The sequence below is a fragment of the Pleurodeles waltl genome, chromosome 8, assembly GCF_031143425.1.
Source record: "Pleurodeles waltl isolate 20211129_DDA chromosome 8, aPleWal1.hap1.20221129, whole genome shotgun sequence".
Lineage (NCBI taxonomy): Eukaryota > Metazoa > Chordata > Amphibia > Caudata > Salamandridae > Pleurodeles > Pleurodeles waltl.
The window spans coordinates 1,143,262,735-1,143,289,285 of record NC_090447.1 but is presented as its reverse complement, the minus strand read 5'-3'; the positions used below and the strand labels follow the sequence as shown (position 1 = coordinate 1,143,289,285).

General features: G+C 43.9%; 1 protein-coding gene across 6 annotated transcripts in view; it reads right to left on the bottom strand.

Annotated features, from left to right (window-relative positions):
- The window catches only part of CAB39L (calcium binding protein 39 like), an 803,103-nt gene that overhangs the window by 304,521 nt on the left and 472,031 nt on the right, over positions 1 to 26,551 (bottom strand). The window lies entirely within an intron of this gene.

Sequence of the window (26,551 nt, the reverse complement as noted above, 5' to 3'; positions counted from 1 at the left end):
CCTCATCCTCATCCTCTGACTCCTCATCTTCACTGTCCGTAGGGTCCATTGCTGTCACCCGGCCATCTCCAGCTTCCTCCTCCTGCAGAAAAGGCACCTGGTGACGCAAGGCAAGGTTGTGCAACATACAGCATGCCACGATGATCTGGCAGACCTTCTTGGGTGAGTAGCACAGGGATCCACCTGTTTGGTTACCCCAACCTCCGGTTTCGTTGGCTCAATCTGAGCCACCTGCAAATATCGAGGGACAGCTGTTAGCCACAAACTAACCCTTAGGGCCCACACCATACCCATACACCAACATATACTGGGTGGGAACCAGAGCTCACCTATTAGCCACACCCTGTGCCTCTGCAGTTGAGCCATCACATTTGAGATGATGCTATTCCTCAGGTTAAAGGCATCATGCACAGACCCAGGATACTTAGCATTGACGTGGGAGATGTACTGGTAAGCCAGGCAAAACATCTGCACATTCATGGAGTTAAAGTTCTTTCGATTTCTGAAGACCTGTTCATTTCGCCGGTGAGGGGATAAATGCACTATGTGTTCCATCAATAGACCTAATAATGTCGGGGATATTTCCCACTGCATAGAAATAAGCTTTCACTGTGGCCAAATCCTCCACCTGGGGGGAAACAATGTAGCTGCACATGTGTTAAATCAGGGCAGACAACAATCTGGTCAGCACTATTGAGAACATAGGCTATGATATTCCTGCTGCAAAGCCCGCTGTCACTTGGAAGGAGCCAGTTACCACGAAATGGAGCACTGATAGTTCTTGCACAAGACAGGGGATCCCAGTGGGGTGACTGATAGCAGAGATTAGGTCAGGCTCCAATTGGGCACACAGCTCAGTGATTGTGGCCCTGTGAAGTCTACAGGTGCGGATAATGTGCCTGTCCTCCACTGTTGCACAGTCCACCATGGGTCTGTACATGGGGGGATGTCTCCATCTCCTATTCATTAGCAGCGGTTGCAACCTATAGGGTAAAATAGTGAGCAGCTGGTCATTATCTCTACATGCCAACCACTACAGTTCAATGCATGTTGTGATTCTAACAGTATTTTGTTGGAGATGTCCAAATGGTGCATTTGTGTACTGTGACAGTTAGGATCCATGGCCTGCACCCGCCACCTGAAATGGCGTCCGCCTGTCCTGTATGGAGGGACATGTGGAAATGGGGTAATTCCGCTGACGTGGTGCGCCGTTGCGGGAGGCGGTCGAGAACCACCGTGCAACTCCTCATTGGTTAACATTGGGCCCTATGGGGTACAGTGGCCAATAGTGATGTACGCCGGCGGTGACAGTACGCACCGCCGCGGACCTGACCGCTATTTTCTATCTGTGCACTCACTTGCTACCTGACCTTCAACAGGAGAGGACCTACACTGCATGTGCTGCTGTGACCAGTGTCTGGAACCGAACATGGCTCGTGTGACTGGGGAAAGGGTGCCAGCCTTCACCTCGGCGGGGTTGGAGCGACTGGTGGACGGGGTCCTACCCCAGTACCAACTGCTGCATGGGCCTTCAGACCAACAGGTGAGTACACCTTGAGTATGATGCATGAGGTGTGAATACATGGAGTGCTGTGTGTGAAGGCCTCATGTGGGGGGGGGGGGGGGGTGGATGGACCCTGGGCAGCGTGCAGCATGTATGGTGGGCAACGCTTGAATATATAGGGATCCCTTCTTTCTGTTGCGAATAAACCGATTTTGGTTTACTATGAACAGTTTCTACTTTTGATTTAAACACCGAGTGCTTTGATATAGAATTGGAGCCAGCTGTCAACACTTACCGTAAAGTAAGATAGACAAATACAGCCAACGCTTTGAGCAGTTTGGTATGCTTTGAGAATGGATTGCGTGGGGTTATGTATTAAATATCGACTGTAAAATGATAAACTTCAGAAATTTGGCTGCCTTTTGATTACACGAAGTGTGTGATCTTTTTTCAAACTTGGGCCAGACGTGACGTATGTTTTGTGATGCAGATCACCAAAATAATGGGTTCCAGTCTCATTTTTACATTGAATGACGAATGAGGTATACTTGCTCTATATTTCCAACAATATTAGAATATAATTTTTTTTTAGTTGAGGGACATGGGCCGATATAACTGAAAATATAATTGCTTGTACATACATGGAACTATATTGCAACGGATATCGGGGGATCTTTTGTTGTTTATGCTCTGTTAATTTTTTTTTACTATCAATTTCACAATAATGAGGAGGGTCTTCAAAATTCAGTTTTGCCACTTTGAATAATGGTACATAAGGGGTGAAACAATTTATTTCGAGCTACTATTTTATTTTGCTGTTAACAATCTTTTTCTGGTTATTATTTATCTTCAAATACTATTGGGATGGTACGAGCCCTATATTTTTCCAGTATAGAGGGCTAATGTTTTCTATGTGCTCACTTAACACATAGTGTAATATGCCCTGAAACTGGTAGCACGTTAGCATTGTACACTCAACAGAGTACTATTTCAATGCTATTATGGTGTTGCTTATTTTCCCTATTTTTGTTCCTTTATACTTTGCACACATAGACTGTGTACAGAATACTCAATCCCACTGTCCTTACTGTTCCATAGCTGATACAGTACATAAGATCTTGACATTTTTCTTTAGAAGCACAGATTAGAGCTTTTCTGGTAGGTATACATTGGAATATGGTATAGTGGACTTCTATACCACTTACTGGGAGTGGTTTCCTAAGTTTGCCTCATTTTGTTTCAGGACTTTGATGTTATTTTGTTGCCCTGAGCTCTTTGATCGCATTGCGTTTAATGGATTGTGACTGGGTATGACACAGGATTTGTGGTTTTGTGGGAGCTTTTGATAACAGTCACGCTCTGGTTTATTTACTCGGACTCTTATTTTTTCACATGTCTTTCATATACACAGTGAGATTTTAATTAGGTGGATGACAGTACTTTCCTGTTTTAACTAACCCAAGACACACTGTTTACGCACTCCTTTACAAAATAGTTTTGGTTATTTCTGGTCTAGGTTTTGTGTTTTTGTGTTACACTTAAACATTTGTAATACATTCATATAATGGGAGTAATCACAGAATGTCCACACTCCATTGTTTGGTGGTGGATTAAATATGTATGCATTCATTTTGTTTATGGCAAATGTAATGTGTTCAGTCGTAGCCTTGATGAATTTGCTGGTGAAAAGCGACAAAGCATGTGTTGGCTACATGCCCTGTCAGAACTGTTTAGGGATTGGGAAGACTTCAAATTGAAGACTCACTGATTACATAGACTGTCTACATTCACCTTTACAATTTTTGACTGCTTGGGGGGAAGGGGCGGTATCATATTCTAAGGACACAGAACCTTGGATGACCTGCTTAGAATTAGAATTGGAGGGAATTTGCCTATGTGGCACAAACATCAAAAACTTCTTTAAAAGAAACAGCTGGCCCATGTTATAGAGATCTCAATGAAAAATTGCAAACCATAGCATTCTGAATCAGCTGTAAATGACCTACTAACCCTGATAAGAAGAACCTTCTACATATTATTCCCTTAGTATGCTTGGGAGGATACGAAAAAGTTCCTGACAGATGAGCCTGCTTTAGTAGCAGTGTTGAAAAAAGCTGCAAGCAACAGCTGTGACTTATCCACCAATTTTGACATAAGCATCCATAAGAAGACACAAATTCCTGACCACGGCTGTGGGATAAAGCTTCGGACCATGTTAAACAGTTTAGTAAGGAAGGGTTTTGGTCAGAACAGTTACGTTTTGAGGTAGGGAAGTCAATATTGTCCTTGAGGCACAAAATAATTAAAATATACTCTGTATACACACTGGACCTGTGTTTACATCTTATATTGGATGAGTAAAAACTTTCATATTTGTTTACCAAAGGACAACTATGAGAAAGATGGATGGATGGAAAAAGCAAAGCAGTCAATCATTGAAACTTTATATATCAAGTAGCCAACCACTTTGTGGCGAATCAGGATGCATGTGGAATCAAGGCAATTCACCTTGGGAGTACTACAAATTTCTTCATTAAGACAAGGGGAAATCAGAGAACAGAATTTGCAAGGGGAAGGGACAAAGTGGAGAGACAAATTACATACATTTACAAGTGAATTAAATTACAATCATGAATTTTACTTATCTTTAATCAATCATTTTGAGTAGAACGTTACAATATTGTTTCATTTCTAACACAGGACATTTGTGGAAGCAAATCCTAGGGTCAGGTGCTGCTTCAGTACCATACATAAATGTTTACTATAGCAATTCATTATTGCCAACTGGGCTGTTTCAATCACTTACAAGTATGATAACTGCAACCTAAGAGTTCCTTGCTGTTACAATTTAAATCCTCTAGCTCAAATTTTATTTTTGGACTATCAAGCTGAACCTGCCTAGGACAGGATGTTGAGAGTGTGTTTTTGAATTTTCCTAGATCATGGATTAGAACGTCCGGTTATCACTCTTTTCTACTCTTTTAGCTTTTTCAGGTACACTTATGGATTGTAATGGTCACATCTAGGAAGATCTGAAGCATACTTTGAATCTCATTTGTGAGCATTACAGCAGCAGCTATGTATACCGCTGAAAAGACAGCTTATCTCATTCTAAATCTCTCATGACTGAAGTCGACGTTTATTTGATAATGTGCAGTTAATTAAAATCATTACACAAACAATAAAACATGATATTAAAACATGCAGTCCACAGTAGCTAACAGTATGCTATTTGTAGAAACCATTCCGCTAACAATAATTCCCAAATTTTAGATCTTACAAGCATTTTTGCTCTAGAAATGGCAAAAGTGCTGAAGACAGACACCTCAATGTCAATGGTAATTCTACAAAGAGAAATGAAGTGGAAAACAACCTTGTAACAACTGTACCATTAGTGTCCTCTCCATAACATACGGCATAACATTAATAAAGATAAAAATACAATAATTCATAAAATCCTTTTCATGAATGTTAAAACCCAGATTTGGAGTTTATAGGGGCTTGAAGAAGAAAAATTACCCCTGAAACCTACAAGGGCATTAGCACCCAGATATATGTAAAAATGTGCATGAAATGTCAAAGTTTGGGAAAGATTTCTACTCTACGACACACATACTGTTCATACTATCTTTTTGTCCTTTACATACGGTTACTCACAGCCCCTCCCAGTCTTTCTCCCAATGGGTTACACACGACTAAAGATTACTTCTAAGCCACCTTCTCCTACTTGAGGATCAAGGGCCCAAGTAAAATAGGTATCACCTGACCAACCATAAAAACAGCTTTAGTGGAGTACAGTTAAATAAAAGCGCACCTGTGTCCTGTATCCTCAAGCACTGAGAACCTGCTCACAAGTTTGTCTAAAAATGTCACCAGTCTGCAACTGAGCTTCACATCCTCCCCGTTAAACCCAGCCATGATCGCCGGCCTATACCTGTGCAGCCCACTTTGGAACCTCGCTGGCTGAAGACAAGTCTTGCGAAGGTATATCTGATGGATCAATGTTTCCAGGGCTAGCCCGCACAGCCAGCAGACCCCTGCCATGTTGCTTTGTTTCCACCAGGGGACATGCACGAGCGTCGGAAGGCAACCCATGCGATACTTCAAGAAAGCTATTTTAATCTGTGGTCTAACTGCCGTGCAGGGCAAGTCTGACGTATGATGATAAAACAAGCCAGGCATGGCTTCTTTTTGTTAGGGTTTCTTTGTCCACTAACTGCGAGTAGATTTTAGCATTTTCCTTGGTCACTCGATTGACAAGCTGATATGAACTACAATGGGCCCATTGATTTGTTAGACCCAGTGCTGGAGTGACTCGAGGTAAAGCTGGGCAGGAGAGCTAGGCTGTGCAGTGATTTCAGCCCAAAGAAGGAAGCTTAGTGTGCCCTAAGTTTGTAGCACAGGTTAATAAATGCCCCATTTCTGGCAAATGACTGTCCGACCAGGCCAAATCTGAGGCGAACATGGGCTGGCAATACGTAATTTGGTAAACAGAACAGTGCCTTGAAAAACTTGGCAATCATTTTGTCCAGTTGCTTCCCACCTCTATCTCTCAGTGCTTCACTTCTGTGTTAATGTGGGGATAGTTTGGCTTGAATGACTTTCAGTAAAGGGAGATATATCGAACTGCTAATAGCATGTTTGACACGTTTAAATGCAGAAGTAAGATACATGGATTTTCGGCTGAGACTTTCCAAGTGAGGTTTAAAGGAGCCATTACAGTCAAAAAGGTTGCCCAGGTATTTGTATTCATGCACAGACTCTATTATGATGTTGCCCAGGTGCCACTGATGCCTGTGTCATGTTGTTGCTCTGAAAGACATGGTTTTAGATTTACCCAGGTTGATGACAAAAGCATTTTCTGCAGAGTTTTCAGCCGTGGCGTTCAGTAAACTCTGTAGTCCTACTCCGGTATGGCTAAAAAGAATGAGATCGTCGGCGTACATAAAAACATGTCATAGCCGTTTTCCCCGGGCTAGGAGGATGAGAGTTAACTTTGTCCAACTTTGGTGGTAAATCAGTCAGAAAAAGGTTGAAACAAACAGAATCCAGAACACACCCCTATCGCAGGCCCTGTGAAGTTGGTATTTCCCTAGAGAGGTGCGTGCCATCGCCCAATTTGTCTCTCACCCAATTATTTGTATGGTGAAGAGTTATTGCATTTAACAAATGAGCCGGAATGCCCCACTTTGCAAGCCTGGCCCATACTTTCCCTCTGTCTATACGATGGAATGCAGCTTTGCAGTCTATGAATTAGAGGAGGAGGGGGTTTTTGGCACGCCAACTTTGATTGAATAATAACACAGCCAAAGGCCGACCCCTTTGGAAAAGTCTGTTTGGTTAAACGGAATTAGGTTGTTATCTGCAGCCCAGGCTTCTAGTTCTTCCAAGAGACTCCCCGCAAACTACTTGGACTCAACACCTAAAAGTGTATTTAGCCGATAGTTTGCTGGGTCGTTGGCTGAGCCCCTTTTGAAGACTGGGAAGATTATTGAACCTCTCCATTAAGGTGGAATGACGTGGCAATTATGCTGTTGTAAAGTGCTGCAAGATGCTTTGTCTAAAAATCCAGATCTTCTTTAAATAGTGCAGCGGGGACGCCATTGGGGCCTTGGGCTCCCTCTCTCCGCCTCTTGGTGATTATCCTTCTGACTGCTTCACGGAAACTTCGAAAGTTTCTGTGTGATTGCGTGGAGAATCGAGCAGCTCCCAGTGCCTGGTCTTGAGTTATTTCCTAGCTCGATGGGCTCTCACCCTGAGTTGCTTCCTGAATCAAGGGGCCAAAATGGCAAGAAAGATACTGATGCCATTTGGACTCTGAGATATAAATTATGGAGTGAGGACGTGTTATGGTGCTTAGGCTGTTTACATGCCTCCAGAACTTTGTGTGCCTGTTTGCGTACAGTAGCCCGGCTGCCAGGCTAGCAGCTGCATCTCTTTGACGTTCCCACAAATGAGCCCTGAAGGCGGACCTGGAGGTAGACACAAGCGTCCTCAGGGCTGCGTTTCCAGGCTTTCTCTGTAGTAGGCAGAGGGCGCTATTTAGGTTTCGTTTGAGTGTCTTTGTTAGCTGGCCAGATGGTGACCCTTGGGATCTGCGATGCCTTGAGCCTAATGATTGGTGTGGGCAGGAGGCAAAAAAAATGCATGTAAACTTGCTTCAGGCAGTTTGGGCTACTTGTGCTGCTTGTCCGGGGGTGGTATGGTCTAATATGGAGGACCACATTTGCTTTGATTATTCTGACAGTTCCAAAATGGTGTCTGATGACCATTTAAGCTTCATACTGTTGCGCACTGCAATGCGTCTGTTGGATTGTGGTGGTCGATTGCATGAGCAAAGTACAGTTCTTATAGCAAAGGATCACTTTCACCTCTATTTGCTATTTTGAATTTTGAGATTCGATGGAACAAGGAGAATAAGATGATCTTGAATTATATTAATGTTCTCGCCCTCTGATTATAGAACGTAAATGACGGAGGTTGATCCATGCTATAACGGTCGTTGATGGCTCAAACAAAGGTCTATTGTTTCTAGATGTTTTTGAAGGTTGCATAAGTAAATTGATCAGGGATCTGCCAGAAGATGTTCTGTGCCACAGTGGCCTCATCAGAGCGCTCTGTGCCCAATAAGTTCATATTAAAATCTCCAGACAGGACTAGCTCGGGTAGAGAGTGTCATCTTGCAGTTCTTCTATTTCCTTTCTCAGATGTGCTATGGCCTCTGAATTGCAAGCTTTCCCCGGGGGAATCTAAATCTTCACTAAAGCTAAATGGAGTGTAGAGAGGCCTTGTGCAGTGAAGAGCAAAACAGCCTGTAGGCTTCTGTGCGTGTTGGGGACATGTGGTGGCTCCCCTTCATAGCAGAGTTGATGTATATAATAAGTCCACCATTCTGATGCCCATAGCGGGCTCTCCTTGTTGCTGGTACGTGATTGCTCACGCATCCTGATATAGCCAATGGTGATTTTGTCCAAGTCTCCAGTGGCATTACTATTTGAAATGATGTTAAAGAGTTCAGTAGATTCTTACCCTCCAACTTGTCCAGAAGACCGTTAATGTTCCAAGAGTATATGGTAAGGTCGGTTTTATGATCAGAGCGGTTGATAGTTGTCCTGTTTCTTCATGACTGCCTTCGTACTGGGCTCAGTGTTACAGGGAACCAGCTCCAGTCGTCAGTAGAGGAGGGGGCTTTAGGGCAGTACGAGAACACCATATATGATGATTCAGTTGCAGGGGAAACTTGAATCCCTGAGTTCCTGAAGAAACCTCCAACTCCCAGAACTCGGTTAAGAACTTCGACAGAGGTCCAAGTTACTTTGGTTGTTTCATTTGCTTGAGATGCAGATGAGGGTATGAGGGTCAGCGGAGGTGAGATTCTCTGTCTTGGGGAGTTGGATCAGCAGCTGGAGAATGTTATCCCCGTTAAGCAGGTTGAATGTGCCCTATGATTTGTATTCTGGATACATTAAAGTTACTCTGGAGCATGCACTGCCATAACAGGAAGTCGGTGCTGGTGGCTCAGGGATAGCCAAAGGTGGGAGCGTCTTGCTGTAAGTTACTGATTGAGGGTAGACAGACCCCTGAGGTGCTGGTGCTGCCGGTGTATGTTTGCTACTGTGCGGACTCCAGCTGGCAGTTCTTTGGCGTGACGAGTCTAAAGACACTTCGGCCAAGCAAGTCTTTTTATTAAAATCTGTTGAGGCAGTAAGTGATGCCTTGGGTGGCACACAGCTACCAGTATTGAGAGAGGACGCCCTGGAAGGCACCCAAGCTGTTGGGAAGATGATTAGATGAATAAGTGAGGCTTGACTCATTTGCCAGCCTAGAAGCATTGGGCCCTGTTGTCTCATAGGACTTTGTCACCAGAGCATGAGGACTGGCTAGGGTGAAATCCCTAGTTTCTGCTTGATGGACGCATAGTTGAGCCTGGGAGGAGCTCAGTGAGATATTCTTACTTTGCCCTTCCAGGTGGTCTCCCTGTGTCCCTGAGATAGAACCAGATGTTAATTTGGTCTGGCCTGTTTGAGTAGATTGTCTTAATTCCAAATCCTTTCGTCCTGTGCTTCCATCCTTTCCGTCAGCTTTTCTACAGGGGCTCGGGTGGTGAATTGCTTGCGGCTGGGATATCTCTTTTATTTGGAAGATGGTCATCAGAGTCGGTAGCAAAACATTGGTGCAGACTGCCCTGAGGGCTGCTCTGAAGGATAGGGGCTTGTGAGGCTGCTTTGATGAACTGTGCTTTTTGATTGATCTCCGGAATCTGATGCTCCCCTGTGGGCTCCAGTTTATGTGGCTTGGGGGACTCTTGACACGCTGCCCGCAAAGAAGTCAATGGGGAGAAGGGTGTGGTTCGAGACAGCGGGAGATGACCACTCGTAGCATCGCTAGCAGATTTAGGGTTGACCATGCCATATTGTGTCAGAGTGGTTTTCAGATATTCAAAGCCACTGCTTAGTATTCCTGGCAGGAACACCAGCTTGTCCAGGACTGGAGAGCAGGTGCATACTAGTAACCAGGATTCAGCTGATTTCTGGGCTCTGACGATCAAGTTGTTGAGATCTGTGACTTTCGAGTTGATCCCCGAAGTAAAGACTGCCAGCATGTTTAATAATTTGATTGTAGTGCCCATCTTTGTGGACTGCGAGTTGACGGCTTCAGCAGTAAGCTGGAGGGTGTTTTGAATGGCTCTCCGAACTGCTGCAACATTTTATTCCACAATGGTATTCAAGTGCGTACTGGTACCAATGCAGTCCCTGAGGACGGTGAGAGATACTTCGGGTGAGCGAGGTGTGGAGCTAGTATGGTTCTGCCCAGTGTCTCCATCGCCATAAGTTGCTACCATTGCTTTCCACCCCAAAGAAGTGAGTGAAGGAGGATTCTGCTCGCTGAGTTGCCCTGGGGTATGGAACTGTCAGGAGGAGGCTTGTTATATTAAGACTGGATTGCAGGGTCCTTTTATGAACGTTGCCCAGATGTTAGGTCTGTTTGACTTAAGCTGGGACAAACATCACTGGAACTGGCTCTAAATGAATAGTCTTAATTCGATTCTGGCAGTGAAAAGTGATTTACACTCACCGGCTGGGCCAACTGCATTGGTTGCATAAAAACCGAAAATTGAGGTGCAGATTTTACTAATGAGATAGACTTGTCTGCATGGCGGACAACTCCACCTTCGCATAGAGTTGCTGTTGCAGAGCCGTTTAAATGTACTTGTGCTACAGTAAATGACATGGCTGAAAAAGTGTGGGTGCATCTGAAGTGGTCATGTGGGCTCGGTGGGCACCTATTGGCCTTAAGATAGTAGGATGCATTTTAGGATAGGTCGAAGGCGGCTACTTGACTAATGATGGTGGGTTCTAGTGGAGATGGCAAGCCTATGATGCTTGAGTTTGCTGCATAAATAGCAGAAACTGGATCCTTGAGAAAAAGGAACTTCGCATCAATTGTAGACTGACGCTTAGTGTCTGCTTAGTGTCTGTGAGAATCTCTTGCATGGTCCTAGAACCTGTTTGATTGGTTTTGATCTGCGTTTCCACCCTAGTTTCTGCAGCTGGAACGCTGCTCTGCAAATGCATCGCTGGGGGAATAACGTTTGCAAGGACTTCAGGTATTTCAACCCCTTTTGCCTAAGCTGGTCTCTTTTTCTGGTGATTAATTGGGGAGCCCCTGGTCTTGCTAGATCGCATGTTTAGCCGGTTTAGACAGGTTGTCCTGCTACCAGTCAGAGACAGACGCCAGAGGTCAGGTTCCTATAGGTTCTAGCAGCCTCCTGTAAGTCTTAGGTGCTCCTATGTGTGCCCCAAAGTTACTGCTTATTGCTTTATTGCTGTGGTATTGTATTTAAGCGCTTTGCCAGGTGGGTTGCCAAATGTCCCTCCGAAGGCCACGCCCCTGGGGATGCGTTCTCTGATTTAACTAAGTTCCAAGAAGACAAGCCAGTCAACACAGAAAAGTATGGGGTTCACCAATGATATGGAGCTACAGTCACGAGAAATTATCCGTGGGCTCCTAGACCTCGCTGGGTGTAGAAAACGGGCGGTGTGGGTGCTGCGTAGGGTGAGTGAGGGAAGGGGGTATTTCCTTTACGGACTAGGTGGTCTCACACACTATATAGTGTCATGCTTCATCATTTGACCACCTAGCCCCACCCAGGTAGGACAGTGCCACCTGGGCGGACTCAACCTCACCGTTAAAAGAACGGGAGGGAGTGCGTAAATATATTTTTATCTGTAGATAATGGGATCCAGCTAAGCTAAGGGAATATAAAAACACCTAGGCAGTTACCTGTGTGTGATCTACACTTTTAATAGTGGTGTCTGTTGGTGTATTAAAAACAAGGACGGGACACCTCGGTGAGAATAAGGACTCACTGGGTCGCCTATCTAAAAAACATCTGACATGTTTTTGCCCTCTACTATGAGCCATGGAAGGTCTGGGGGCATTCTTCAGGGCCTAGGATCCCTAAACATCATGCAAAGTGCAGATAGATAAACCACCCCTAATATAGGGTTACCTGCATGAGGTTTTTGGAAAGCTAAAAACAATTGTTTTGTTTTACGAAATTGTTTTGTTCTGTCAATGTAATACATTAGTGCTCTCTTTATGTCTAATGTATGCAAGGCCCTTTCAGCTACTGAGTCTGGTTGTGGAAAGAAGACTGGGAGTTCTACAGTTTGGTTTAGATGGAATGGTGATATGACCTTTGGTAAGAATTTTGGATTTGTACGGAGAACCACTTTATCTTTATGTATTTGTATAAAGGGTTCTTGAATAGTGAATGCTTGTATTTCACTCACTCTTCTAAGTGATCTGATAGTTATTATAAAGGCTACTTTCAAAGTCAGATATTGTATTTGACAAGAATGCATGGGTTCGAATGGTGGGCCCATGAGTCGTGTTAATACAATATTAAGGTTCCAGGGAGGTACTGGTGGTGTCCTTGGGGGTATGATTCTTTTTAGTCCTTCCATAAATGCTTTAATGACTGGGTTTCTAAAAAGTGATGTTGTATGTGTAATCTGCAGATAGGCAGATATTGCAGTAAGATGTATTTTAATGGAAGAGAATGCTAGATTAGACTTTTGTAAGTGTAATAAATAGCTTACATTGTCCTTTGTGGAGGCATGTAGTGGTTGAATTTGATTAGTGTGGCAGTAGCAAACAAATCTTTTCCATTTGTTTGTGTAACAATGTCTTGTTGTAGGTTTCCTCGCTTTTTTAATGACTTCCATACACTCTTGTGGAAGATTTAAATGTCCGAATTCTAAGACTTTAGGAGCCAGATTGCTAGATTGAGTGATGCTGGATTCGGGTGTCTGATTTGTTGTTTGTGTTGTGTTAACAGATCTGGTCTGTTTGGTAGTTTGATGTGGGGTACTACTGATAAGTCCAACAGTGTTGTATTCCACGGTTGGCGAGCCCAGGTTGGTACTATGAGTATTAGTGTGAGTTTGTTTCGACTTAGTTTGTTGACCAGATAAGGAATGAGCGGAGAGGGGGAAAAGCGTAAGCAAATATCCCTGACCAGCTGATCCATAGAGCATTGCCCTTGGACTGAGGGTGTGGGTACCTGGACGCAAAGTTTTGGCATTTTGTGTTTTCTTTTGTTGCGAATAGGTCTATGTTTGGTGTTCCCCAGCGGTGGAAGTGATCCTGTAGGATCTGGGGATGTATTTCCCATTCGTGAGTTTGCTGGTGATCTCGACTGAGATTGTCGGCTAACTGATTCTGAATGCCTGGTATGTATTGTGCTATTAGGCGAATGTGGTTGTGAATTGCCCAATGCCAAATCCTTTGTGCTAAGAGACACAGTTGTGACAAGTGTGTCCCCACTTGATTGTTGAGATGTTGTCTGTCTTGACAAGAATGTGCTTTTAATGCTAGAAATACCGCTAGCAGGTCCAAGTGATTTTTGTGAAGTAGTTTTTGTTGATTGTCCTATTGACCCTGTATGCTGTGATTGTTAAGGTGTGCTCCCCACCCAACCATGGAAGCATCTGTCGTGATAATAGCTTGAGGCACTGGGTCTTGGAATGGCCGCCCTTTGTTTAAATTTATAGGGTTCCACCACTGAAGTGAAGAGTGTGTTTGGCGGTCTGTCAACACTAGATCTTGAAGTTGACCCTGTGCTTGTGTCCACTGTTTTGCTGGGCACTGTTGTAAGGGCTGCATGTGTAATCTTGCGTTTGGGACAATGGCTATTCATGAGGACATCATGCCTAGTAGTTTCATTACAAACTTTACCGTGTAGTGTTGGTTTGGTTGTATGATTGATTTTACATTTTGGAACGATTGGACTCTTTGTGGACTTGGAGTGGTAATTGCCTTTTGTGTGTTGAGTGTTGCTCCCAAGTACTGTTGTATTTGGGATGGTTGCAGATGTGATTTTTGGTAATTTATAGAGAACCCTAGTTTGTGTAGAGTTTCTATGACGTATTGCGTGTGAAATTGACATTGTTGTTGAGTGTTGGCTTTTATTAGTCAGTCGTCCAAATATGGGAATACGTGCATGTGCTGTCTCCTTATGTGAGCGGCTACTACTGCTAGGCATTTCGTGAATACTCTGGGGGCTGTTGTTATTCCGAACTGTAGTACTTTGAATTGATAGTGTTTGCCTTGCATTACAAACCTTAGGTATTTTCTGTGAGAAGGATGGATGGGTATGTGGAAATACGCATCCTTGAGATCCAATGTGGTCATGTATTCCTCCTTTTTTAGTAAGGGAACCACGTCTTGAAGTGTTACCATGTGGAAATGATCTGATTTGATGAAGAGATTCAGTGTTCTGAGATCTAAGATAGGTCTTAACGTTTTGTCCTTTTTTGGAATGAGGAAATATAGTGAGTAGACGCCTATTCCTTTTTGGTGATTGGGTACGAGCTCTATTTCTTGTTTTTGTAACAGAGCTTGGACCTCTATTTGTAATAGGTCTAAGTGTTGTTGAGACGGTCTGTGTGTTTTTGGTGGCACATCTGGAGGGAATGTTGTGAATTCTGTGCAATAACCATGTTGGATAATTGATAGGACCCATGTGTCTGTGGTAATATGTGTCCAGTTTTGGTAGTATGTGGTTAGCCACCCCCCACTGGTGACAAGTGTTGGGGTGTTGACATTGAAATCACTGCTTGCTCGGGCTTGGTTTGGCTGGTTGGAATTTTCCCCTTCCTTTTGGGAATTGTCCTCTATAGGAACCACAAAACCCTCCCCTCTGGTATTGTGATTGATAGGTGGGTCTGGTTTGGGAGGTGGAAGGTTCAGATGTTTGTTGCCGAACCCCCCTCTGAATTGTGTTTTCCTAAAGGTGCCTCTGACTTGTGGGGAATAGAGCGCGCCCATGGCTTTGGCCGTGTCCGTGTCTTTTTTCAATGGCAGTATCGACTTCCGGCCCAAACAACTGTTGTTGGTTAAACGGCATATTTAATACCACCTGTTGAATTTCTGGTTTGAAACCAGAACTCCGCAGCCATGCATGTCTACGAATGGTTACAGCCGTGTTGACAGTTCATGCTGCTGTATCCGCTGAGTCTAATGCGGACTACTTGTTGGGCACGCTTTTGGTATTCCTTGGGTAAGTGCTGTATGATGTCTTGCATCTCCGTCCCAGTGTGCCCTGTCGTAGCGTGTAAGTAGGGCTTGCGAATTAGCAATTCGCCATTGATTGGCTGCCTGTGATGCCACTTGTTTGCCTGCTGCATCGAATTTCCGACTTTCTTTGTCAGGTGGTGGAGCATCCCCCGACGATTGAGAGTTTGCTCTTTTCCTTGCTGCTCCTACCACCACCGAGTCCAGTGTGAGCTGCTGTGTTATGAATACTGGATCTGTTGGAGGTGTTTGTATTTGTTTTTGACCCTAGGCGTGATCGCTCTTCCTTTTACAGGCTCTTGGAAGACCTGTTGTGCGTGCTTGAGCATGCCCGGCAGCATTGGCAGGCTTTGGTAGGATGCGTGGGTGGATGCCAAAGTGTTAAAAAGGAAGTCTTCCTCCACTGGCTCAGTGTGCATTGCTACATTGTGGAACGTAGCTGCCCTGGATAGTACCTGCGTATATGGAGTACTGTCTTCTGATGGTGACGGCTTGGTTGGATAACATTCTGGGCTGTTATCCGATACTGGTGGATCATATAAATCTCATGCATCAGTATCATCTTGGGTCATCCCAGTATGTGTGGGTGACTGCATTATAGGTGTCCCCACTGGTGACAGTTGTGGTGAGACCATTGGTGGTGGTGACTTGTCTCTAACCACTTTGGCCGCATTTCTGTTTCCTGAAATGCAAGTTTCCTTTTCGATTTGAGTGGAGGTAAAGTCTGAATTTTGCCAGTCTCTTTTTGGATATATAACCTCTGTTGTGTATGGTCAGGTTCTTCCATACCTAACTCTTGCTCAAATTGATGTCTTTCCTGGAGTTGCATGGAAAGTCATTGCTCTTCTGTATAAGAGCTTCTTTTCGGCTCCGAGGCTGCTTTTTTCAGTACCGAACTTTCTGCTGTTATAGTCTTTTTCGGTTCCGAAGGGCTTTTTCGGGGTTTGGTCGATTCGATCAGTCGGTGTTGAAATCGTTCGGTGCCGGATTCTCGACCGGAGTCGGAAGTCTTCGGCAACTCCTTGGCCTTTTTCGGTGCCGATGTTTTGTCACCTTCCTTTCGGTGGGTTGAGCCATGGCCTGCTGGCGGTGGCGTCCCCATGGCCGTAGGTTTCTTGCTGTGGCCCTGATGTTGGGACGGGGCAGGTTTACTCATGGTTTGTTGCACCGCCGAGGGTCGTTCACTGTCGAATTCCTCCGATTCTGTCTCTTGGATGGAGATTCTTTCCTTCTCATCGACGTCGAGCTGTTCTTTTGGTTTCAACGCCATCTGCAGTCTTCTTGCTCGTCGATCTCTCAAGGTCTTCTTTGATCGAAACGCCCGGCAAGCTTCACAAGTATCCTCTCTGTGTTCGGGTGACAAACACAGATTACAGACCCAGTGCTGGTCTGTATAAAGGATACTTTGAGTGACACTTAGGACAGAAACGGAAGGGGGTCCGGTCCATTAGTCTGGGACGACGGGTGTGGTCGGGCCGACCAGGCCTCGGTGAAGAGTGGAAGCCCCAAAGGGCCGCCGAAGCGGTCTTGATGTCGGTGCCGATACACTAACACTAACCCGGTACCGAACAATAACAATACCGTCGAATTTTCGATACTTTAGCTAACTTTCCAGATTCGAAATACGGAGCGAAGAGGAACACGTCCGAACCCGATGGCGAAAAGAAAAGAATCTAAGAGGGAGTCGACGCCCATGCGCAATGGAGCCGAAAGGGAGGAGTCACTCGGTCCAGTGACTCGAAAAGACTTCTTTGAAGAAAAACAACTTGTAACACTCCGAGCCCAACACTAGATGACAGGATAATGCACAGCATGTGTATCTGCAGCTACACTTGCCACCGAACATATATATATATTAGCAAGGGTTTATACTCACCTGCAAAAATCTCATATTTTCGTTGCACAGACGTGTGGCACAGGCATAGTCGTGGTAAAGACTTGCGTGATAGTGGCATGTGTGGTTCCATCATACAACATTATCCATTTAAATATACACCACTCGGTTAGAAAAGCAGCATCCTGCATACAATCTAATATTGCTGAAGAGTTCCTTGGTATGCTTGACGGTTGCTTCAGTGCACTTTGTCAGGACATCTTTGCGTCTTTGACTCATTTAGGGTGGACTTGAGTGGCTCGGTCTGTGGTGTCTCCACTGGTGCGCCATCTTCTCTCCAGCAGCTGTGTTCCACTGTCCTGAGTTCTGGTGTGTACCATCTGGCTTGTTCGGTAGCTCAGTGGGTCCTAGCTTGTTTGATGGGGATGACTTGGTAATGGCATTGGTAATCCAGGTGGTGAGGTTCTGGACTGCTTGCTCCAGGTTGGTTGCGGGATTTGGTTGGGTGTTGCTAAAGGCGTCCATCCATTGCGGTCTGTGTTACTGTGTTACTGTGTTCCAGCTGCAGAAGGTGGCGTTTGAGGGGGCGGGAGGGGGGCTGGTTGTGGTGCATGGTGATCCTGCAATGGTGGGGTGGACGATGGAGTGGTCGGTCCAAGTAAGTAGTGTGGCATGGCTGTTTCGGACTCTGTTGCTGGCCATGAAATTTGGGCCCAGTGTGTGTCCTGCTCTGTGTGTGTGGGGTCGGTGACCAAGTGGGTCAGGTCGATGTTGCTCATGTGATTCAGGGGGCTGGCAGAGTTAGTGTCCATGGGGTCAACCAGATAGAAGTTGAGGTCTCCGAGAAAGATGTACTACTTGTGGGGGCGATGAAGTCAGTGATGGAGTCACAGAAACTGCTGCATAGTCCTGGGGGTCTGTAGGCAGGGATGCTTCTAATTACTGTTCTGCCATCAGTGCAGATTTGTAAATTGAGGTGTTCCATGTTTTGTTTGGACTGGTGAGTGAGGGAATGAGAGACAAAAAAAAAAATCAAAGGGTTGAATGAAAGGATGAACGAGTGAATGGGTGTGCGACTGGGAGAAATAATGGATCAACATATGAGTAAATACATAAAAAGATATTTGGATGATTATATGAGAGCATGTTAGATAAATGGGTGAGTGGGTGCAGGGCATGAAGCTACTCTCCCTTCCCTCTGATGCTGCTCACTGCTTTCTATCTTCCAGCCATGCATGCACCTAGGTATTTACATATTTGGCTATCCTGTCACATAATCACTCACTTATTCATCAATTGATTGACTCATTTTTACATTCTCCCATTCATCCATTAATACAACCACATAAACAAACTCCTCAATCAATAAAGAAGCATTTTGAGATACAAGACAAGTTACACCTATTTGCTTTGTCAACTGTTGTTCCTCAAAGAAGCCTGCTCCACACTACCAATGGCAAGTAATTCACTGGTAAATTAAAGGAGCTTTTTGTACCCCTGCTTGGGCAAGTATAAGTCTGACCATGGGTGCTCAACTCTTAGGATTCCCAAAATCTATTGTCCATGAAAGAGGCAAAAAGCCTCACAAAAAGGGACTGTGTAGTATTGACTTCCTATTGGGAAATTGCAATTTTGCGATTCCCTATTTTGTGACTTTCTAATAGCAATTGTGACTCCGTAGCAAACGCTATTAGGAAGTCACAAATTACATACATTCCATTTTGCGATTCCCAAATAGCAATTTCTAGACTCGCTATTAGGGAATTGTAAAATCGGAATTTCATACATATGGGCCACAGTAACTTTTTTACATATGCACTGGGGAATACACACATTGGATAATTGGCAAACTGGGATACTTGGGAAATTTGTCCACAAATCGCAGGTTCATTACATTTCAAAAACTTCAAGTTACATATGGGGGGGGTGCCATAGAACTAATGCAATATGGCAGGATGACAATAGCAGGCAGGGCAATCTGGAAATGTATCCCAGAAGAACGTGCATTGTCAAGGATGCTCTGAATCCTACTAGAAACAACCATGAGCAGGAAACAAATCACGTAAATGTATAGGGCCATCATAGGTAATATACCTAAGACAAATCATAAAATTCAAAAGTGGGAAAGGGACTGTGGTCAGTTGCCTGGAGTAAATTAATTGCACACACTTCTAGTAACAGCAGGTTCAAGAAAGTCCGATTCAACACAGTACGTAGAACATGAACAATCCAATGAATGCTACATAGAATGGACATTAGAAGACAAGATTATTGGCCTAAATGTCAAGGCAATCATGCCAACGTTTATCAAATGGTATGAAAAGGTCAATGGGTAACTGGAAGGATGCTTGTAATAGGCTTGAGACAAGACTTAAAGTTAATGTATCATACAAACCTGAGACGTTCTTGTTAGGCATTTGGGTATTCAGCATTAAAAATAAGATGATGAGAAGGGTATCCCGCATGGTAATGGTGCTGGCCAGACGTAGGACATTAATCATATTAATGCATACAGACCCACCTGAAGTAGAAAACTGGCTGAAGAATTACAACACATGCTTTACTACTGACACAATAAGGCTGAAATTAATCAGACACAGCAAATAACTGACTGATAATTTAGAAATATGAATATACATCAAGAGGAACCTACTGTTTCCTCAAAATAACAGTTTCACCCAAAAACTTTGAGGGTCATACAGAAGATGCAAAGTTCCAGTTTGCTGATGTGGAGTCTGGCCAGAATCATCTTATCTCCACCTTCCCCAGGTGACACAACCTCCAACAGGAGAAAGTAGCAGGAATAACGAATTCCGCCATTCTCTGATTCTTTACCCCTCTCTATTACACGTTTAGAAAGCAACAGGCGTACTTCCTGTATTAGGATGGACTGATGCTATTCAAAAATTTGTTCTGGTGTGGAGGGATACTGGGTGGAACACTGGGCAGGGAGGAGAGAAGAGGTAGGGTGTAGCCTATTTAAACAAATTGCAAGACCCTATTGTCAGACATAATGGATCCCCACAGCTCGAAACTGGTTAGACATGTGCCACTGTGGGCAAACTAAAGCAGTTTGTTGGCTGCTGTAGCAGGGAAGAGAAGTTGGATGAGGGTTGCCCCTAATGGCATTCACAGCTCGAAAGGACTGGGCTGTCTGCTGCATCACTGGGGGGAAGGCTGTCTGTCTAGGTGCCAGCCCTGTAGAAAAGGTCCTTTGGAATAGGTTCGGAGGAGTGCTCCACAGCACTCCTCAAAATCTTGAGCAGCATCGGACTAACCCAGCTCGTCCCAGAACCAACACACATCTCATGAGGTACACTGGACCCCATCTTCACCACAAGCGACAGCAACAAACACAACTCAACCACAACATTCACATGGACCGACCACTGCATCATATACTTCCATTTCACCACACATTAAGTCAACACTCCTAACAAGTTCAGTATTCCAAGCAGTTAGAAATTGGGTCTCTAGTTGGCAGAGGTATACACCTTTGTCCAAGTAGGGACCACAATCCTAGTCAGGTAAGTCACAACACAATCTAAATTATCCTGTGCTCAGCTCACCCTCTGGTAACTTGCCACAGACCTTGCAGGCTTAACATAGAAGGCAGTGTGTAAAGTATTTGTGCAATAACATATAGTAACACAGTGAAACCACCATAAAAAGTACTCCACAAGAGTTTAGGAAAATAGATAATATTTATCTGAATAAATTAAGACCAAAACAACAAAAATCCAATATGCACAAGTCAAGATATCACTTTTTGAAGGTTTAAATGAGTCTCAATCCTTAAGAATCAGTAGTTGTATCCTTTTACCACACAGTACCCGGGATGCGTTAGAAATAATGACGCACGGGGGCCAGAGGAGGAGTAGCTTTGAAAAATAAGGTGCTGCGTCGGATTTTCCAGGGATGATATGTTGGAAATCCTTCACACGCTGGTAAGTCGGAGCAGGTGCTGCGTCAATCTGGTAGGCGATGTGGTGATTTTTCAGTCACGAGGCAGGCACTGCATCAATTTCTGCAGGTGTTGCATCGATTCTGCAACGCACAGGGATTTTCTTCTCTTGGGTGAAGTCTTTGTGGCCCTAAAACTTCAGAAAAGGAGGTACGCTCAATTCAAGTCGTTGGAGAGCCCTTGTGGGGAAGGCAGAGTCCTTCCAGCAGAGTCAGGGGCCAGCGGGGAGCAGGGAGCAGGGCACCAAGCAGGGCAGCAGTCCTTCCAGCAAAGCAGTCCAGATGAGGCTTCTGGGCAGCCAGGCAGTCCCTATGACAAGAGTCACGTTGTAGATCCAGAAGTGTCTAATTTTGGAGGGTCACAGACCCAGTATATATATATACAAAAATGCTTTTGAAGTGGGGGAAACATCAAGGAGTGGTTTTGAAGTGCACAAGTTCTTCTTTCTACCCATCCCTGTCTGACAGGATCCCTGAGGAGGGTTATCAGTCCTTCGTGTGGAGTCAGGCCACAGGCCATTGAAGTGCAAGTGAGAGCCCTACCACCCTTCCTGCCAAGGGAGACCCATTCAGGATGCAGATGAATGCAGACGTCACTGAGTGTCCTGCGTTTATGGCTGTCTGGGTGGAATGCACAAGGGGAGATGCCAACCAGCACAGACCAGGCGTGGATTGGAGACAGGCAGTAAGGCACAGATGGCAGTAAGTACAGAGAAATGCCCACTTTCTAAAAGTGGCATTTCTAAAATAGTAATATTAAATCTGATTTCACCAGTAAGCAGGATTTTCGATTACTGTTCTGGCCATACCAAACATGACAGGGCTACTCCTTTCAGATCAGAATCTACCTCTTAAAAGTATATAAGGGCAGTTCTAATGCTGACCTATGAGAGGAGCAGGCCTCATAGTAGCAGGGATGCGGAATTCCCATCGCCTGACTCCTGGGACATCTTGTTTGGGGTCAAGGGCAACAAGTTTTCATGTTTATTTTGTCCTTAGGGCAAGTAGGCCCATCCCCCTGCAGCACAAACCCTTTGGCTGCCAATTTATAGAGAGGGGAACTGTCTACAGTTGAGGTAATATTTGTGTCCATATGTTAATGCTGTTCAAGCTTGTATTTATGGTTCATTAATTGAAAGCCTGTGAGCACTGTAAATAAATCTTTTAAAGGTCACACTGTACTGCTGATAGTGAATCCAGTTAAAAATAAAGTGTACAGACGTTTTTAAAAGTTTAACAATATGAGACTATGTATAATGCTCCCAGAATCCTCTCTGATTAGATGCAAATGTTTGCAGAATCTTATAAGCAAGAGTGATGTTTCTTTGCTTTTAAAATAAAATGTCCAGAAAAAATATGTAGCTAGGGTAAAAAAAAGTTTTGTTACTATGAAAGTTTTGGTGCTATTTCTATGAAGTGCCATTTAGTAAAATGTGTTGATAAATGCTAGTATTTCCGTAACATATTCCTAATGGAAAATCAGTGTAACCATTTTCAACAAGATTATGGGAAGCATGAAAATAAACAAGCACTGACAAAGCCAACCAATCCGACTTTTTTTTGTGAGTCTTTTGGTTTTGTCAATGCATGTCTGGTTTTGACATGGCTTTTGCAACACTTAATTGTTGTGGTAGCTGCCAGGCTCTCACCACTGTAACAAAAACACTGGCAAAAACCCGCAAAAAGTTTTGATCTCTAAAAGCATACATTGCCACCAGTGGCATAACAAAGGCCCTGCAGCCACCCTCCAGGGGGACCCTTCAGCACAGCACCTGCCCTGAGTGAGTCTGGAGAGGTGTCCTCTCCATGTTCTTTGCAGGGGGGCCCTTTCAGTTTTGTTACACCACTGATTGTCACTGTAGTTCCTGGCACGGAGCAAAACGAATCTGTGTGCCAATATGCTCCTTGTGGAAGAGCAGAACGCGATCACTCACAGTAAAGCCAGCCGATAGCAAAATAGAGGTTTAATAAAAACAAAATGTCTTTCTTAATGCCAGACCTAATTAGGGACCCAATTCTTAACGAAAGTCACACAAGTGCACCCATGGTATATATCTATGAATTAATGAATTCACAAGAAGTATACCAGGAAATCTTACTCCTATAAAATATTTGTGAACTGTATTTTAGCATGAGCAAACATGCATGTGTAGATTTGCTCATGTGAAAACCTATTAAGCATTTACAAGTTCACTTTCCCTCCAACCACTTTTTTCCCAGCCCTGGTAGAACTTCTAATTCTGCCATTGTCAGGAGTACATTTCCAAATGTTCTCATTATGGGAAAAGATTAAAGAAGAGCTGGTGAAAATTCTTAAAACATGCAAGTTAGTAGGTTTGCAGACTCAAAGGCATTCCAGCCCTGGAACTATTGCTTACTGCTCCCTCCTGCCCAGGTATGTAGATCTGTGGAAAGGTTGCAAAATAAGGAAATTGCTATAGTAGGGATTGAAATTGCAAGTATTCAAGCCCTAATATAATAGTAGCCCCGGCATAATCAGAGATTTTTATCGGAGCTCTTACATAATGAGATTGCTTCCATAATTTGTCGCGCACTACATGGCACCAAAGGGACAAGTAGATATTTTTACAGGACAAGCAGATTTATGAAGCAACCTGTCTCATGGACAAGTAGATATTTTAATAAATTCCACACCCCTGCAGTAGTGAGAAACAAATATGTGAGTTTTTCACTACCAGGACATGTAAACACATAAGTACATGCCCTGCCTTTTACTTACATAGCACCCTGCCCCATGGGTTACCTAGGGCCTACCTCAGGGGTGACATATATGTAGAAAAAGGGGAGTTCAAGGCTTGGCAAGTAGTTTTAAATGCTGAGTCAAAGTGGCAGTGAAACTGCACACACCGGCCTTGCGATGGCAGGCCTGAGATATGGTTACGGGACTACTTATGTGGGTGGGCCAATCTGTGCTGCAGGCCCACTAGTAGCATTTAACTTACAGGTCATGGGCACATCCAGTGCACTTTACTAGGGACATATAGGTAAATTAAATATGTCATTTGGGTAGGAGCCAATGATACCATGTTTAAGGCTGAGAGCACATTCACTTTAGCACTGGTCAGCAGGATTCAATCAGGATTCAGAAAGAACCGCAGCACAGAAACAGCACTCATCGTGGCCACCAATTACAATGGAATCATGCTAGACTGAGGAGAAACAGTGTCCATCTTCCTGCTCGAATTCTCAGCGGTCTTCAACACTGTGGAGCATAAAGCCCTCATCAGAAGACTCCATGAGAACAGCATAAAAGGATCTGCTTTCAAATGGATCTGTTCTTTCCTCACACTAAGAATCTAAAAGGTCAGGCTGCCACCCTTCATATCAGAGACCAAAGAATTGATATGAGGAGTCCCACAAGGGTCATCCCCTAGCCCCACCCTTTTCAACATATTCATGACACTGCTTGCTAATATCATCCGATCACAATACAACACCGTCATCTCCTATATAGATGACGTTCAACTCATGTTCTTCCTGGGAGACAAAACAACCACTACCAGATTCAACTTCATCAACTGCATGACCATGGTAGCAGACTGGATGCTGCCTGCAGCTCAACTCTGGCAAGACAGAAGTACTAGTCTTCGACAACAAGACCTCCCCATGGGACTTCACCTGGTGACTGTTGGAGCTAGGACCAACACCCAGACCACGCAAGAAACCAAGGATTATCCTAGACAATAAGATCAACATAACGGCTCAAATCAACCAGTTTGCACCTCCTGCTTCCTACACATGCTGTGAAAAATCTTCAAATGGTTGCCTCAGAACACCAGACTTGCTGTCACACAACCACACATTACCAGCAGCCTTGACTACGGCAGCACTCTATGCCGTAGTTTCCAAACAAATCCTACACCCTCTTAGATGATTAGTGCGCTAAACAAATGAATATAACATATTTTCTATCCGACTACACATGCACAAAAACTGCCCCACCTTGACTAAGCCTACTATCTTGGAGCACCACTGTTAATATTGAAGAAACTACACAGAATTCAAAATGTGATCACTAGACACCTAGTCTACCTACAGATGCAGCTCTACATCAGACCTAGGCTATTTACCCCACACTGGCTTACTATAGTCAGAAGAATCACCTTCAAAGTAATATCTATAGCTTGCTGAGGAATTAAGAGGACAGGACCACTCTTCCACCAACAAAACTCAAGCTTGTCCCTTTATTGACTGTTCCTTCTATTCAAAATTAGTCTAACTAGCGCAATCCCCTTCCCCGTCCAGATAGCCAAACTGTGGGATTCAATGACTGCTTGAATGAGGTCCGTCAACCACATACAACACAAGTTCCGTGACACTTCTTTCTGAAAGGATTCCCATGAACCAATGAAATTCAGAGCACTTCACATCTTCGTCAGGTTTATGATGAACTTTACAAACGCTCCAATACAATACAATACAATCTAAGCATGTTCTGTTTATTTAAGTTAATCGCGAAATTAGCTGTAGTTGTCAGTAATATTCAAAGGAGGTCAACACATAACAGGCTCATCAATCACCTAGCCCAGTTGTTGTGTATGCCTCAAGGACTTCCAAGGAGAGTTTAGTAACCCGCTAACTGGGCATGCACGTCTAAATAGGATGACTATACCTCTGAGAATGAAAGACAGGCAGAGAGGAGATCTATAACAGAAAAAAAGGCAACAAAATACATAGTCTATAAGGTCAATCAGCTATGTTCGACCCAGGCCACTGCATTGTTAGCTTATTGCCTACTTCCTAGTAAGACATCTACATTTTTGTGACCAAACCATTGGCATATGGCATAGAACTGATTACATTTGTTTGTGTTCATGTTCTTTAATGCATGACATGAAGACAAAACCATTACATATGTTGGACTCGATTTCCATATATTAAAAAGCTATAGTCTTTTTTTTGTTTATATGTTTTTATTGTTTCTTCAACAGTGAAGAGGAAAAAAAAAAAAGAAAAAAAAAGATTACAGTTGCACTCCAGGGTAGCATGATAATACAATTTTTTTTTTCCTACTTATTCCAAAACAGATTCCTCATTAATGTCCACTTAGTGATGTAGATACTATTATGCATTTGAGTGAAGAATCTTGGAAACGTATTGTTCACAGGGAGTACAACAACAGCATAACATGAAGAATAATGAACAAAAGGCTGAGAATAGAGAGAAAGACGAGAAAGATGGGGTCGTGATCATGGCGGGCGCGTGGGGGGGTTGGGGGGTCGGGGCGAAATGCTATAGTCTTTAGAATCTCAAAATAGCTAGCTATTTATATTTTCATTAATCTGACTCATCTAAATTTGTAGTCTTCTGTGTCTAGCATAAACCAATGGACCCTGCCCAAAATCAGCATTAAGGTTAGGCCTTTTTTGATTATAACCTGAAGTTTATAATCTTCTAATCGTATTTTGGTTGGACGGATATAATCAGCACATGGTGGGAATAACAATGAAGACACATACAGTAAAAAGAATTTTGTGACTACATGGTTCTTCCATTTAATACGTGGGTAACCAGCAGATGCTATATATTCAAGGTACAAAGTACTGAAAGTTAACAGTAAAACAACACATCAGCCACTGTCCTAGATAGAACAATCCTAGCCCCTCCCTTTAATTAGCACAAAAGAGATGTAGTCTTAACTCACTGTA